Source organism: Dermacentor albipictus, unplaced genomic scaffold, assembly GCF_038994185.2.
Source record: "Dermacentor albipictus isolate Rhodes 1998 colony unplaced genomic scaffold, USDA_Dalb.pri_finalv2 scaffold_27, whole genome shotgun sequence".
Classification (NCBI taxonomy): Eukaryota; Metazoa; Arthropoda; class Arachnida; order Ixodida; family Ixodidae; genus Dermacentor; species Dermacentor albipictus.
The window spans coordinates 4,271,349-4,285,502 of NW_027225581.1; the positions used below are offsets into that span (position 1 = coordinate 4,271,349).

Here is a 14,154-nt window from a genome sequence, read left to right on the forward strand (position 1 = left end):
GAGAGCGAACGGGAATAGCTGATATTCTGGTTGACATTATGAGGAAGAAGTCGTGCTGGGCAGACATTGCAATGCGTAAGGGAGAGAACTGCTGGTCTATTGGAGTTGCAAAATGGGTGCTAAGGGAAGGAAAGCACAGTCGAGGACGGCAGAGAATAACGTGGACGTGATGGATTCGGGAAACTTGAAAACACGTGGAACCAGTTGGCACATGACAGGGGTATTGGAGATCGCTGGAGAAGCTTTCGTCCTGCGATGGACGTCAAAATAAGCTGATGATGATGATGTGACGACATCCATGCTAGCTTCGCGGCATGTCTTTCATGTTATGTCATGCATGCGTGTCATGCACGTTCTGATAGCTCGATTTGCGTCGATGGCGCGGGGGGGGGGGGCTAGTAGCGGCGTAGCCAAGTGGGGCACACCGTGCACTTGTAACGCTCACTCACAGTAAAATTTTTGCTGCTATGGCAATGGCCCCGCTCCTTCACCCTCCACGGGCAATTGGGAACACCCCCCCCCCCTCACACGAAAAAATTTTCTGGTTACGCCACTGTGGCGAGGGGGGTGTAAGATTGCTCTAGACCCCTCCCCCTAACTTGTCAACGGAAACAGGGGACGGGAGGGCAGCTGCCGCCGGGCCGCAAACCTTAGGCAGCCCAATTAACGGCTGCATTTCCCTTTGGACGTGAATACTGCATTAATGCCATTACACTGTAGGATTCGTGGCGGTTCGAAGGCATGCGACAATAAAAAAAAACACATACAGCCATCAGAAAGTCTTAGCTTGAGCAGATCTTTGGGAGCTGGGCAAGACTCTCACAAAAGAAAAAAAGCTTGGCACCCCTCTTACAGGCATTGTCAACTCTGGGTCCCACCGCTGACTGTACATTTCCGGTAAAAAAATCACACAGGAACTCCTCTCGGATTTGTCTAAGTGTGCGTAAGCATTGTGACTCTTCCTCATCTACACGCAGTCCATGTCGTTATCAATGTTATGAGACTTGATCCGACAAGTATGAGCGACAGCGCTGCGGCGACACGGGCTGCTCTGGTCGGCAGCGCAAGCAAAGTACTGCCGGTGGCGGGGCCAGGCGCGCTGGTGACGTTCCGTTCGTTTTGAGCCGTTATCGCTCTTTAGCCCTCCTCATCCGCGACGAACCATTATCAACCGTTCTCCGGCGGCGGCTGCTTGTGGCACGGCCGCGCGAACCGTATCTTGAAAGCGAACTGCATTGTGGACAGAGTGTGCTCACTGCTCAAAACTTCACGCGCTGTGTTCTCACCGTTTACTTCGCTTTGAAAACAGACGCGCGCACACCTATCTTGAAAGTGATCTGCGGAAAGCGCATAGTGCGGCATAAGCTGAAAGCTTCGTGAGCGCAGTGTTCTCGCCGCTTCGGTCGCGTTGAAGCGAAGCTAGCACGAAGGTGAATTCACTCGCTGCTGCGGGTTCTATTTTGAAGGATATCGTGCGGTACGGACTGACGGACGGATGGTTTTTCTTGTTGGGGAAGTATAGAAATGCTTACGTTATAAAAAAAATCGCAGGGTTCGCGAATTTCGCGATAAGAACAAACACCAACCTACTCCCCCGCCCCCCGCTGAGCGATGCCGTCTTGATCGCCCCCTCCCAACCCCGGGAAAAGGGACACTACCTTTCTATATCAGTTGAAGAAAGGATGATGAAGCGTTAACAACGACAATAACGGCCTTTTCGAACGAGTTGTCTTAAGGCCTCTGAGATTTGCGCGCGAACCTGGGAGGCCATAATTGGCCGCTTAATAGCATAAAAAGACAAAGATAATGCCAAACGACACAACTAAAAATTCAAACAAAGAACTGATCTTAGCTATACTGTTTGGGGAAAAGAAATAAAAAATTAGACAGCCGCAACACACGCCACTAAAGCCACCACCGCCGGCATAACGCGGAATCAACGGTTGGCAACATTCATTCGCGCGTCATTGCTTCGTCCGCTTCGTCTCCGCAACGGCCGCAACGAGAGCCGCCATCTTCTCGCGCCTAACGTTTTGTATGGTTTGGTTCTCTGCAATCCGCGCACACAGCTCATCGGTGGCTGCACGTCTGCTCGGCGTCGCAATGCAACCTGCGTCATTTTCTGGTGCTCGCGCAATCGGTGTGAAACATGTCGCATGTGAAATGTTTGATAGAAGTGCCTCACGTCCAAGTCAAGCCGCCGTACGGGTGTATGGCTGTGCGCCCCGTTCTCGGAAGCGTCGACGGGTTTCCGGCATGCGGATTTCAGGTACGTGCAAATGCGTTTCGCCGTCCTATTGAGCTCCGGAGCAAAGCGTGCAATATTTCATGTGAAAGATGCAGTGCCCGTGATCATGGTGTGAATTTCGAGCGGCAAACGAGAACTTTGGCACTTAGAGCACACCGCGGCTGCTAAGTCAGCGTGGAAATTGTTTTACGTTACCGTAATATGTTGCTGTCAGTCTAATCTGCGGTTTGTGGACAGCTAGCCCATTGACTTTTGCTTGTGGCAGCGATAGGTATATAAATGGAAGCGATAATAATTTTCGAGAGCAGAGAGTTTTTTCGCTCGATGTTTGGTCGTGTTCATGGCGTTATGAAAGCTAGAAAACTAACTGGCTTGATCGTGCTTAGTACCAACTCCAAGGAGCGTAACGTTGGTGCTGTATATGTTTGTTTTCGGTGTCACGAGTACCACTTTCATGCTTTTGTTGCATGAGAGTGGTAGCTGCTGCGTGACGTCTGGGTAGAACACAATAAAAGCAATTTCCTCACTCATACGTATGCAATATGAGGTAACAAAATTTCCAGCGTTTTATTCGGAGCGTAAATATCCAGCATAGTTTAGTAAGAAACTCAAATTCTGTGTTAGCTTAGTAGGCGTGAAACAAGTGAAACTCGCATTCCTTTTTGAATTGTTCGCCCAAACTGCACCGCCCCCAGATGCGTCATCGGGTAATTGACAGTAGCTTCGCTACGTGAGTTTTTATGCGCCTATATTGCCCGGTTAAGTATCCTGTTAATTTATGCCGACGCTCGTTCATCTTGATTTTAAGCGGTTACTATCCCCGAGTACCGGACGATGCCAAACTTGTGAGGTGTAGCAAACGCGGGAAATTCAAAGTGGCGTGGCTGCAAGTTCCTGTTTTTACGTTTCTTGCATTCAAAGCCAACAGACACAGTATCACTGATTTATTTCCATTTCTGCTGTACTTGATCAATCTAATGTGACAACTGCATTTGCTCTTTAATGTTCTCCATTTACTGTGTATTCAGCTTGGCTGCCGCCCTCTCTTCAGAGGATGCCGCTGTGATAGCTCTTTCGTATAGCACATGCCTCTAGGCCCTTGTGTTTCAAGGACTCCGGAGAGGCAGCAGTGCTCCAAGTAATTTTACCATCCTATATATTTTCTATGTTGCATCATTCTTCCACGATGGATTTTAATGTTAATAGTATTCGTCATTAGTCATCGCCATAATTTTATAGCACGTAAATTTTACGCACTTTACAGCGACAATTTTTAGGCCAGTTCACAGCCAAGTCACATTTTCCATAATACATCGTCAACATTACCACTTGTCATGGCGCTCTTTGGCCAAACCTGGCCCTTGCGCCATAAAACACCACACATCATCATCATCAGCTTGGCTGCCAGAAAATGCTTGAATTTCTTTCAGTATCCAAGTGACGAAATATTTCACTGACGGCCGTGTGTGAAACACGCAAGATGACAAAACTGATAGCAAAATGATGAGATATTTCTTTCATAGCGTTTGGACTCGACTTTTGGTGAGGATGTCGATCGACCTTGGGCCTGGTGACAGCACACCCGACATCGCCAAAGTGCAGCCTATCAGTAGAGTGCCCCCGAATGGACCATCAACATCGGAAAATGAAGCAGAGCCAGGTAGGGGTAATTTTTACTTTGGAACAGAATACTGACAGCTGCCTCTTTTTTTAAGAACTAAATAACAAATTTACAAACCAATCCTTTCTCTTTGTACAGCCTACATAGAATTGTTTTTTGCTTGTTATACAGACCTTCAGAAAGCAGTTCTTCTGAACCCTTTTTGCATGCACAAATAAATAAAGGGGAGCGCACTTTCTGAAGAAATTGATGCACTGAAATGTGCGTTCGACACACAGTGAGATGCAAAATAACCAACTTTAAAGCGGTAAAAAAAAATTGAAACATGTTCTAACATCATAACCCGCCTTGGCATACGGATCTAAATATAACAGCAACGGAGGTGCATGCAGAGAAGTGTTTGTAATTGTTTGCAAGATATGTACATTGTCTAAGAAATTGTTTTTATTTACTTGGAGCTTCTTGGTGCCATGGCAGTGCAGTAAAAGCTCAAAATGATGCCCCTGCTCCTACTAAAGCACCTTTAGATATTAAAATGAAATTATGGGCTTTTACATTCCAAAACCTAAAGTTTTGGGAACCTGGCTTCTTTAATGTACACCTGAATCTAAGGGCATAAGCGGTATTGCATTTTACCCTCATTGGAGGGCAGCTGCCATGGCCTAGATTGAAGCTGGGACCAGCATGACTGAGCAGCATGGCATCATAGTAAGTGGGCTATAACACCAGGTCAAAATGAGAAATACTGCTTAGAACTACCAACTTCTTGGCTCACAAGCACTTTGCACTAAGTTGTATGGAGTACTGACAGCGACTGTTTATGTACCAATTTCTTTTTAGGCTGACTCCATTATTAAGGTGTGAAGCTTCAATTAGTCAAAACCAGCCTAAATTACAGAACCAGCTCAAAACACGCACCATGTATAGCTGGATTTGGACATGCAAATGGAGTCAATTCATGTCGCCGAAAATGGAAGTGGCAGTCACACTATTTCATGCATTTTGCCTAGAACATAGTCAATAATAGTTAATCAATTTCTAAAATATTCTTTTCAAAAAGTTTTTTTTCAAGCATGAAAGGAGGAGCCAAATGGTGTTCAGGTGCACGAGCGGTTAGTTGCATGGCACTTCTTGCATGTGTTCACTGGCTTCTTTCAAGCTTGAAAAGAAAAATTTGTTGCACCTACTGAGCAGTAGAAAGCTGGATTGGGAATTTTTCAGGATGCTCTACAATTTTCGCACTGACACTTTTGCTTTGAATAAAATATTTGAGCAGTTAAATAATTGTTAATACCTAATTACCTAATTAGGAAAAATGCAAGAATTGGTTTCACTTCCTCAAAACGATGACAAACGATATTACCTTGGTACTGTGCAGCTACGTGGCACTTGTACTTATTTAAAGTTTGCGCATGTCATACAGACCACCTGGCAATTACAAGGCATATATAGAAGTGGCTAAGTTGTGTGAGCCAGCCATGTGTAGCGAATCATGAGAAACAGCCATGTTTCTTTGACTTAAGGGCATGATAAGATTTACATGCTCGACACCTTGTATCAGTGTGCTCTAGGCCTGTTCGTAGTTTAGCTGCTACATAAACGATATTTCTCCACATGTAAGCTCATATGCATCTTTCAAGTATATTGCCTCATGTGTCCAAAATAGACCATCTTCGCACTTCCTTCATTATGTCATCTGTTGCTGTGCTAAATTTTTAACATGCAACTGCACAAATTTTCATCTAGTTTTCGTATTTACTCCTTGTTTGGTGGCTTTATTTCTGAACAAGATGTTTTCGGTAAACCCTGTTCCACACAGCACTACACAGCATTTCTGCCTTGAGTGGGAATTTTTTTTTTCAGATTGACATTAATACACCTTGCCTGGGCAATATAAGGCATTCTACATAACACGGCCCTGCAATAATGTTTTATATTGCATTCCAGCATCATGCAAAACTGTTTACTTACCAGATTAGAATATGTATAAATGTTGGAAGTAACAGAACTGGAAGAAGCCAGCAGATAATGAGGCCAAGGAAAGCATACAGGAACATGTCTTAAGTTTTTTATATGAAGTATAGAAACGATAAATTCTAGGTAAGTGAAAGTGGATTAAAAGATATTCACCTGTGGGTGGGGAACGGACCCATAACCTTCGCATTACGCATGTGATATACTAACCACTGTGGTACTACGGCCGTGTTCGAGCGTCGACAATCTGAGGGGACATTGTGGATGGTTGAATGCTGCCTCGGTGGCACAGTGGTTAGTGCAACGCATGCCTAATGCAAAGGCTGTAGGTTCGTTCTACCCCCATGCCTGGTTGTTTTTTTTGACCATTTTCATTTCCCTTTATCATTTTTACATTTAAATAGAAAATTACAAATAAGTTTCCACGTGCCTTCCCTGGCATCTTCCAGCTGTCATTCAGAAAAATTTTGACCCTCAGTATCCTTTCTTCTCGTTTCGAAGAACAGGAGCTTCATTTTAAAAATAATGAATTCACCTTGTTCAGCATCTCAGTGTGGTCTCAAATCTTATCACAGCATGTGTATTACTAAGTGAAGTTTTTGTCACGATGATGATATAGCATGGGACCTAATTAGTAGCCTTTGTGTACAGATATATGACTAATTTAATAAATAGGCGGATTTTAAGAAGCACTTCTAACATGGTCTGAGCATGTGTTTAAAAAAACTAATCTAGCATGATTTCAGGCATAACTGTTGCCCCTGAAAAATATTTAGATCATCTGCATTGGCATTGTTTTTAGAGAGCACCAATACTGCTTTGATAAAAGTAGCCTCGTGGAACATGAAGCATCGCTTCTTGCTGAGTCAAGGAAATATTATCTACATATCTGAGGTGCATGTGTCATATGCTCGAATGCTGTTTAAAGGCTGCTAATAAGAAAATTACTTGACTTGCCTTCCAGAGATTGCTTCAGTAGTCTATGCTACTCGATCATAAACAATTTACCATAGTGAACATTCATCACAGTTGGCTTTGCAATGTTTATGCAAAATACCACAATTGCCTACTAGACATGTGACTGCACTAAAACTTGGAATTAATGACCAGTAAGATTTATGGGACAGCAAAACTTAGTTTATTACTCCTGTTTCTGCCATAGTTTCTTACAGTAATTACTAGAGGGAACTCTGGTGCTGGAGTCGCACCACCATGGGAATCAAATGGATTTGTCTGATATTCGTGCTTGTGAATTCAGACGTTCTTGTGGCTTCGTATATTATACGCTATATAAATCTTATTGTAAATTTCAGCGCAGTCTATACTCTTCGAAGTGCAGAAGACGGCGCCAACATGCGCAATTGCTATTAATTGCAACGATTGAGCTTGTCCAGGTGGCCAAATCGAAAGGCGCCAAGCGTCTTAAGGCGCTGGTATGCCCGAAATGAATTAATCAGGGCGTTGCACTCGCTTGTCGTTACATGCCTCCGTGGCTTAATGGTTTCGATCAGACTTCTGTTCTAGAGTTCCTGTGTTTGAATCCTGTCGTCGGATGATTTTAATGTTTATTTATTTATTACACAGTATATTGTTGAAAATGACTAGTTTACAAAGTCACAAAGCCGTTTGAAGCCAAACAGACGAAGTTTAGGCAAATCCATATACTTCCCATAATTTCCATGCTGGTACAGCCGTTCCTGTTTGATCTCCTGTGGACACTAACGTCGGAGTTCCCTCTAGTAATTATTGTATGAAACTCTTATTTATGCACCTTGCTCGTGCAGAAGCGGCACCACACCTGCTGCGTAAACATGCACTACCTTTCGGCCAAGTGCAGTGAATGCTGTGAACTCGCCCTGTACAAAGCCTGCACTAAGTAAAACAAATCACAACATGCAGTTGCTGCCACGTTGAACTGGTGGAATGAGTAGTGAAATGCAGCACCTCCTTAACTAGTTCAGAAAGTGCAGGTTATTCAAGTGGAGATTATATAGTAACAGAAGTTGAGTGATTCTGCATTACATTCACGAAATATACTTCATGATACTTTTCCATTTATTTCCTCAGTTATTAAGAATCCCTTTTGCATTGTTGGACAAAACTACAGAATGCCAACATATTTTCTAGCATTCACTGGTAGCAAACATGTCAAAACTTGTTCTAGTTTCTGGATTGCCTCTTTAGCCGTTAACCCCCAAGTTAATTCCGGAAAAATGTACCGAATTTTTTACGTACTCAATTTTTCGGTGTCATTCTCAATCTAAAAATATACTACTTCATTGGTCTCTGGTTAGAAATAACACAAAAAGAGGAGCTGCTCTTGCGGGCAGCTTTCCCTCAATGCCGGCTGTAACTCATCTTTGACAATAAGAGCAGCGTAACATCGGGCAGAAAGAGTGCGACTCGTCATTGGCGATATTGGTACTGCCTCCAGTCACTAGTACAGCTTGGGATCAATGGTTAAATGTTGCGACTTTGTTGCTGCCCAATTTTAATTCTGCAGCTGTTACACTTGGGTGTAGCGTGTGTATGTACGTGTGCATGCATTAAAATGATTTCACGCTAGAGCAAAGCAACTGTAGTGCAGAGAGGCATTAGTCATCTTTATATATTTGCTTTGTAAAGATGCACTAAGTTTATCTTTTGCAGTATAGACTTGGCGCTCATTGGCCAAAGATGCCCTTGTGCTACTAAAACCTATCAATTAATTCGCTTTCAGTCTGTGAGTTTTAATTTGTTTTTCTTGAACTGTGCAATTCCCACTCACTGGACTGCATGTCATCTGAGGTGTTCCTTTTTCAATCAAGAATGTTGAGGTTGTGTTTGTGTAACTCGATTTCTTGCCTCAAACGAGCTTGTGCAAACTGACCAAGCTGATAATTCTACCTGCTTATATATTAAATAAGTTGCGGTTATGAACCCTCATAATGAATGACACAAAGTATAAAAATTTCATCTAATAAAACAATTTAATGAAATTTTTCATGTTTTTCGTGTTCATGTTCACTTCTCTACTCTAGTGTCCTGTCTGCATGCCTCACCTCTTCTTTTGCATATTAAATATCGTATAAACTTAACCATGCTTTTTTACCACAATGCAGGGGGAAAAGGTTCCGGTAACACCATGCATTCAGTATGGTGGCCCAGATGTGCATGCAAGCACCCTCCTTCATGTGGCCCAAGAACTACTCTCCAGTGTCTCGCAGACTTCCATGCGAAGCCCTCAACATTCTCGTCTCAGTGGAATGGCTGCTCATCTATCTGCGTGTCCATCACCAAGACGGCCAGTTGTAAAGCTCCTGTACCCGTTTAAGAAAGCTTAATGATTGTTTTATTTAGTTTTTACGGTTGGCCGTAAAATCTTAACATTGTTGATGTTTCTAACATTTTTACCTGGCACAAAGTGGTGCAATAACTTTAAACCAGTGTAATGTATTTAAATCATGCTCACTCTAATGCCTATCTGGTTTTGTTTGTGTTTAAGAAATTTGAATGTCTGATGAGGTAACGGCATTTGAATTTGTCATCGTGGCTCGTTTCAATGAGCTGCTAGGAAATAAGACGCAAAACTTATCACACGCCAGTTGTAGAATTTTTATTTTCATGACTAGAGTATACACGTTTCAAAAGATGGAAAGTGTGGAAAAAGCCTCAAGAACATAATCATCCTAGGATTGTCATGTCCTTACAACTCTGCAATGACTAATGCCTCATACATCTTGGGAGCACATTGGTCGCAATGCCTACAGGTATACTTGATAAGAGAATAGCTTGCACTCAGATTTGCGATTTGCCACGCAGTTGATGGCTGATGGCTTTTGTTTGCCGTCTTCATCTTACTACTATGTATTCAATATTCATTTAGATGTGCTGCGGTTTTTGCAGTCACCTATATATATATATATATATATATATATATATATATATATATATATATATATATATATATATATATATATATATATATTCTTCGTTTCAATAAAAATTTAGTTGAGAGTTAGCGCTCATCCTGTCTGCTTCTAGTCTGTGTCCGTGTAATTTCGCGCTACAATCCAAGGTCATGTTACTGTACTAACTCGCACAACTTTCTATCCTTGTGTTAAAGACACACTCAGACTTGTTCTTACTTATGTGACCGGTTATTTTTGTGCTTTATAATAAGATGCAGTGCTTTTCGAATGAAAACATGTAATAAATAGTTCGTAGTCAGGCTACTTAAAAAAACTGTTCTGCTTGAAATTTAATTGAGCAAGCCTGTGCCCATTATTTGGTGCTTATGTCTTTGTATTAGTATGGTTTTACTCCCTATTTTCCCTTTTACATTTAATATGTGCAAACATTATTATGTAACCATTTCTCTTTAATGAAATAAATACTTTTCTTCTGACATTTCGTCACAAATTTTACAATGATTTTGTTCAATTAGGTAACCTTAGACTAGCTGATTGTTATTCTGGTAGCTTAACTTACAATGCCTGTGGTATATTCAATGCAAGCACATGGTGAAAAATAAACTAAATTATTGGGTATAAGCAGGTCACTGGCAGTAAATAGAGCATACATATATTTCAGGAAATAGTGCATGCTTATATATTGAACAGCATGCACAGCTACACATGCTGTTTTGTTCGTAAATGCTGAAACATTAATCGGCGTGGAAGCACTTTGTTCTTTGGCTTTCAGTGCTACCTTTAAGTCATATGTGAAAGTACTAGTAGAAGCATCCCGTGGAGATAAATGACAACTTTAATGAATAGAGGTATAAAATGTGTGCTTAAAACGGCAAAAAACTGCTTGACAGGCAAACGTATGCTTCTGTAGTACTGCACTTGTTACCGTCGCCAATCCATGCATTGCTTGCGCTCAATTGCATTCAATATGAGCTACAACAACGAGCTGTGGTGTCTTTCCCTCCTGGTCGAGCTGGGGTTGCGAAAATTTTTGACCAAGAAAAGTGGAGGTTTTTAATTATTTCTGAAATGCATGTAACCATGCTTTTGGCTGTGTGCTGTTTCCACGGTGTTATAAGTCCTGGTGCACCAAGGTGCGGGAGATCCTGTGTCCTTAGTGCAGCGCGCATTGTTATTGCGCTCTGCATCCTGCCGGCAGTGTACTATCACTGCAGAGGAAGATTACGAAAAGCATGGCCTGTGTGCCTTGCTGCAATGGCGAAACCTTAAGTTGTTTGCCTGAAAGGGACGCACGTTATGCTACCAAATGACGGACCAGAAGCGCAATATGAGGGCGCCTCACAGATTCTGGCTCATACTGAACAAGGTAGTACCATAGCTAAGGCTAGGCAGCATTCACAACAGCTAGTCTGGCCATCAACTACATGGCTGTAGCGAACGCTAAAATACTTGCAGGGATAACACCCTTTTGGAAGGCTGTTGTCCCTGCTACACCCATATTGAAAGGGTGGTGTCTGCGTTACACCCCATATAGAAAGGGGTGTTGTTTGTTTTTACACCCATAGGCGAGGTGACGTCATATTAACACCCCTTCTTTTGTGGGGTGTTAATTTGCATCCCGTTGCTTGGGGTGTAGCAATACACCCAAAAAGGGTGTCACCCATGGGACAAGTCATTTACACCCTTAAGGGTGTTAAAATTTTTAGAGTGTAGCCTCCTTTATTTTTGAAAATAGAGGAGGCTATGGACCGATTGACCAGTTCAAGTTGTCAACTTGTCAGTAACTGTCGTAGGAATCACTGTAACGCTCTGGCAACGTAGCAACACATGTTAAGTTCAAATGGGCTGCAACAATACACAAGATTGTGGAGATGTAAAAAAAATGCAAACAAAACATTAGAACAGGCTATAGTAAGGAAGTACACAATGGAAACAAGGAATATAAAAAAATTTTTGGAGGGGAATTTATGTGCCAAAAGTGAACCAACAACACCGTTTTAGGAGGGGCGCTATAAAAGATTATTTTTCAATGAAAGAAAAGAAGTGCTTTCCTCACACTTCCCACTAGTTTAAAGGGGTTGAGACACCAAATTTTGAGGCTATAAGAAGCATACTGTAGGCTTCCTCTGTACGCAAAGACACTCAACATGAAGTGCTAGACACAGAAAAGTTTAAAGTATGTTTTCATTCTCTTCCGAAGAGTGCCTAAATGCTCGTTCTCGTGATCGAAACCCATCGCTACCGCGATTGGCACCGATGTCACTGTGTTGGAAGCACAACGAAAATTTTATTGAGGTCATACCACATTAGAGTGACGTGCAATGAGTGGTGACCCACAGCACCGGGCAAGCCTAGAGAGGCTTGAGTCTAGAGGGCAATGAGCCGCGTCAGTCGTAGAGTCATAATTGGAGCTGCTGCAGCTAGCCCAGACAACTGTCGGCGTGGTTTTGTTTGCCTGCACTGGTACAGAATGTGTGTGCCAGACCAGATGATGCAGCAGTGTGCGCGTCACAGCTTGGTGGGCCCACGTGACCAAGCTTTCTAGACATTGACATCACTGTCCAACTCTGCGCCCACAAACCGAAACTGAAAATTGTTCACATAAATAATCGAATAATAACTTATTTACAGAGAATATAAGAATATTCGAGTGTGCACCATGCTTCCTGGAGCAATAAGAAACGCTTGAAACAATGAACGCGCAAGCCAAAAATTTGATGTCTCAACCCCATTAACGTGACTTATTTTGCCGTACAGAGACTGGCTGACGTGTATCTTAGTGTTACTGGTTTTAAGATGAAGCCTGAAATTCCTGGTAAATTGTTTCAGAAATAACGTAATCAATAACTCAGAGGAAGATAATACTTCTGACAGGAACAACATGCTTTTATTTTCTAATTAGCCACGCAATTACATTACCAGAGCCAAACCACTTGATCTGTAAGAGGACAACCCAGCGAAGGTCTATTTCAAATGTAAAATAAGGGCAAGCTCTGGCTTCACCTCTGCTGGTAAGGAACATGGCGCTTCCACTCCTGTAAAGTTTTTTAAAATTCCTTGCATGGAAAGCACGAACCACTTTTACGATGCACATAATACGTTTGGGAAATGTATTGATGCAGGACTCACAAAAATCGATGTGTTGCTAAAATCGGTGATGAAAGGTTTGTGATGCCTGCAGCTATTATGATAATGTCGTCAAGTAGTCCCACCATGCTCCATGGGATTCTTGTTGACAACACGGAATATTTTCATTCGCTGTATAGCACGCTCTACATAAGCTCTTGCTGATGCTATCTTTTGTGTCCTAAGTGAATCACCTTTTGACATCTGCTTTTGTTTTCTGAATGGAGGCCTGATTAACTCAATTAAGTTGTCCGCACAAATTTCATCAATAAGGAAGCCACAGTCTGCCGTTATGACATCTGATATCGGGTCTAGTTGCTTGACGAGGCAGCTTTGCTCAAATAGGGCCTTGTCTGAGGTGCGGCCACCATATCCTTGGCTTATGTAGGCACTAAGACCACTTGTTGTAACAGTCACCATATATTTAACCGTGAAACCTTTCTTATAGAAGGGGTAGGTCTGTAATGCACATAGCAAACAGTTGGGCTGGCTAATAGGAATTACGGTGCAATCTACAATGACACGCACATTACTGAAGTGTTTAAAACAGACAGGCAAATGTTCAACATCATCTTTTGGTGGCACAGCCACAATTACTTTTAAAATTTCAGACATCAACTGAGCGGTCCCTGCAATTATGTTGCTACATGTAGTTAGAGAACAGTTAAAAAGGTGACTCAAGAATGCAGTGGAAATATTATGCTTCAATTTCACCAATGTCAATGTAATTGTTTATACACATAACTGGTGCCATCCTGAAAGTGGATGAATTTTTGTGTAGGACGTCACACGAGCATTCAGAACATCGAATGCTGCAGGCCTGTGAATGTATTTACGTTGCTGCTATTTATCGTGTTCAAAAACTTCTGTGGAAAAGTACCCGATGTCAGTTGGACAGCCTTGCTTTCTGTAGGCCTTGTCCCTGAAGCCATTTCTAGTAGGAAATTTGCCACGTCTTTTTCTTCTCTTGAGTACTCTGCCATTAATGTCCGGGGGCCAGGTTGGCAAGCACATTCATGTCACAAAACAAAAGCAAGAGCAATGTGTGCACAATTGCAGGCAGCTAATTTACCATGGCGGTCGTGCTGACAGGTGCATGGGGCAACACCTTTGCTTCTAATGGGGAGGCAGCAGTTTCTTTGCTTGATTCATTCTGTAATGCATTAAAAGGTGTTGACATCTATTGCATGCTTGTAGACATGGTGTATGTACCATAAGCATATAAGTGCTGCACCATGCAGTCAAATTAACTTACTCTGGCTGACCGATACGCA

At 42.4% G+C, this 14,154-nt stretch overlaps 1 long non-coding RNA gene and 1 pseudogene across 1 annotated transcript; one reads left to right on the forward strand and one right to left on the reverse strand.

Moving 5' to 3' along the window:
- Nucleotides 1-1,293: 1,293 nt before the first annotated feature.
- On the forward strand, nt 1,294-9,138 carry LOC139052597 (uncharacterized). Its single transcript, XR_011509976.1, has 3 exons — nt 1,294-2,269; nt 3,772-3,908; nt 8,945-9,138. It is a non-coding gene; the product is annotated as an uncharacterized lncRNA (long non-coding RNA).
- Nucleotides 9,139-12,879: 3,741 nt separating this feature from the next.
- Nucleotides 12,880-13,495, reverse strand: LOC139052595 (uncharacterized; annotated as a pseudogene).
- Nucleotides 13,496-14,154: the final 659 nt, after the last annotated feature.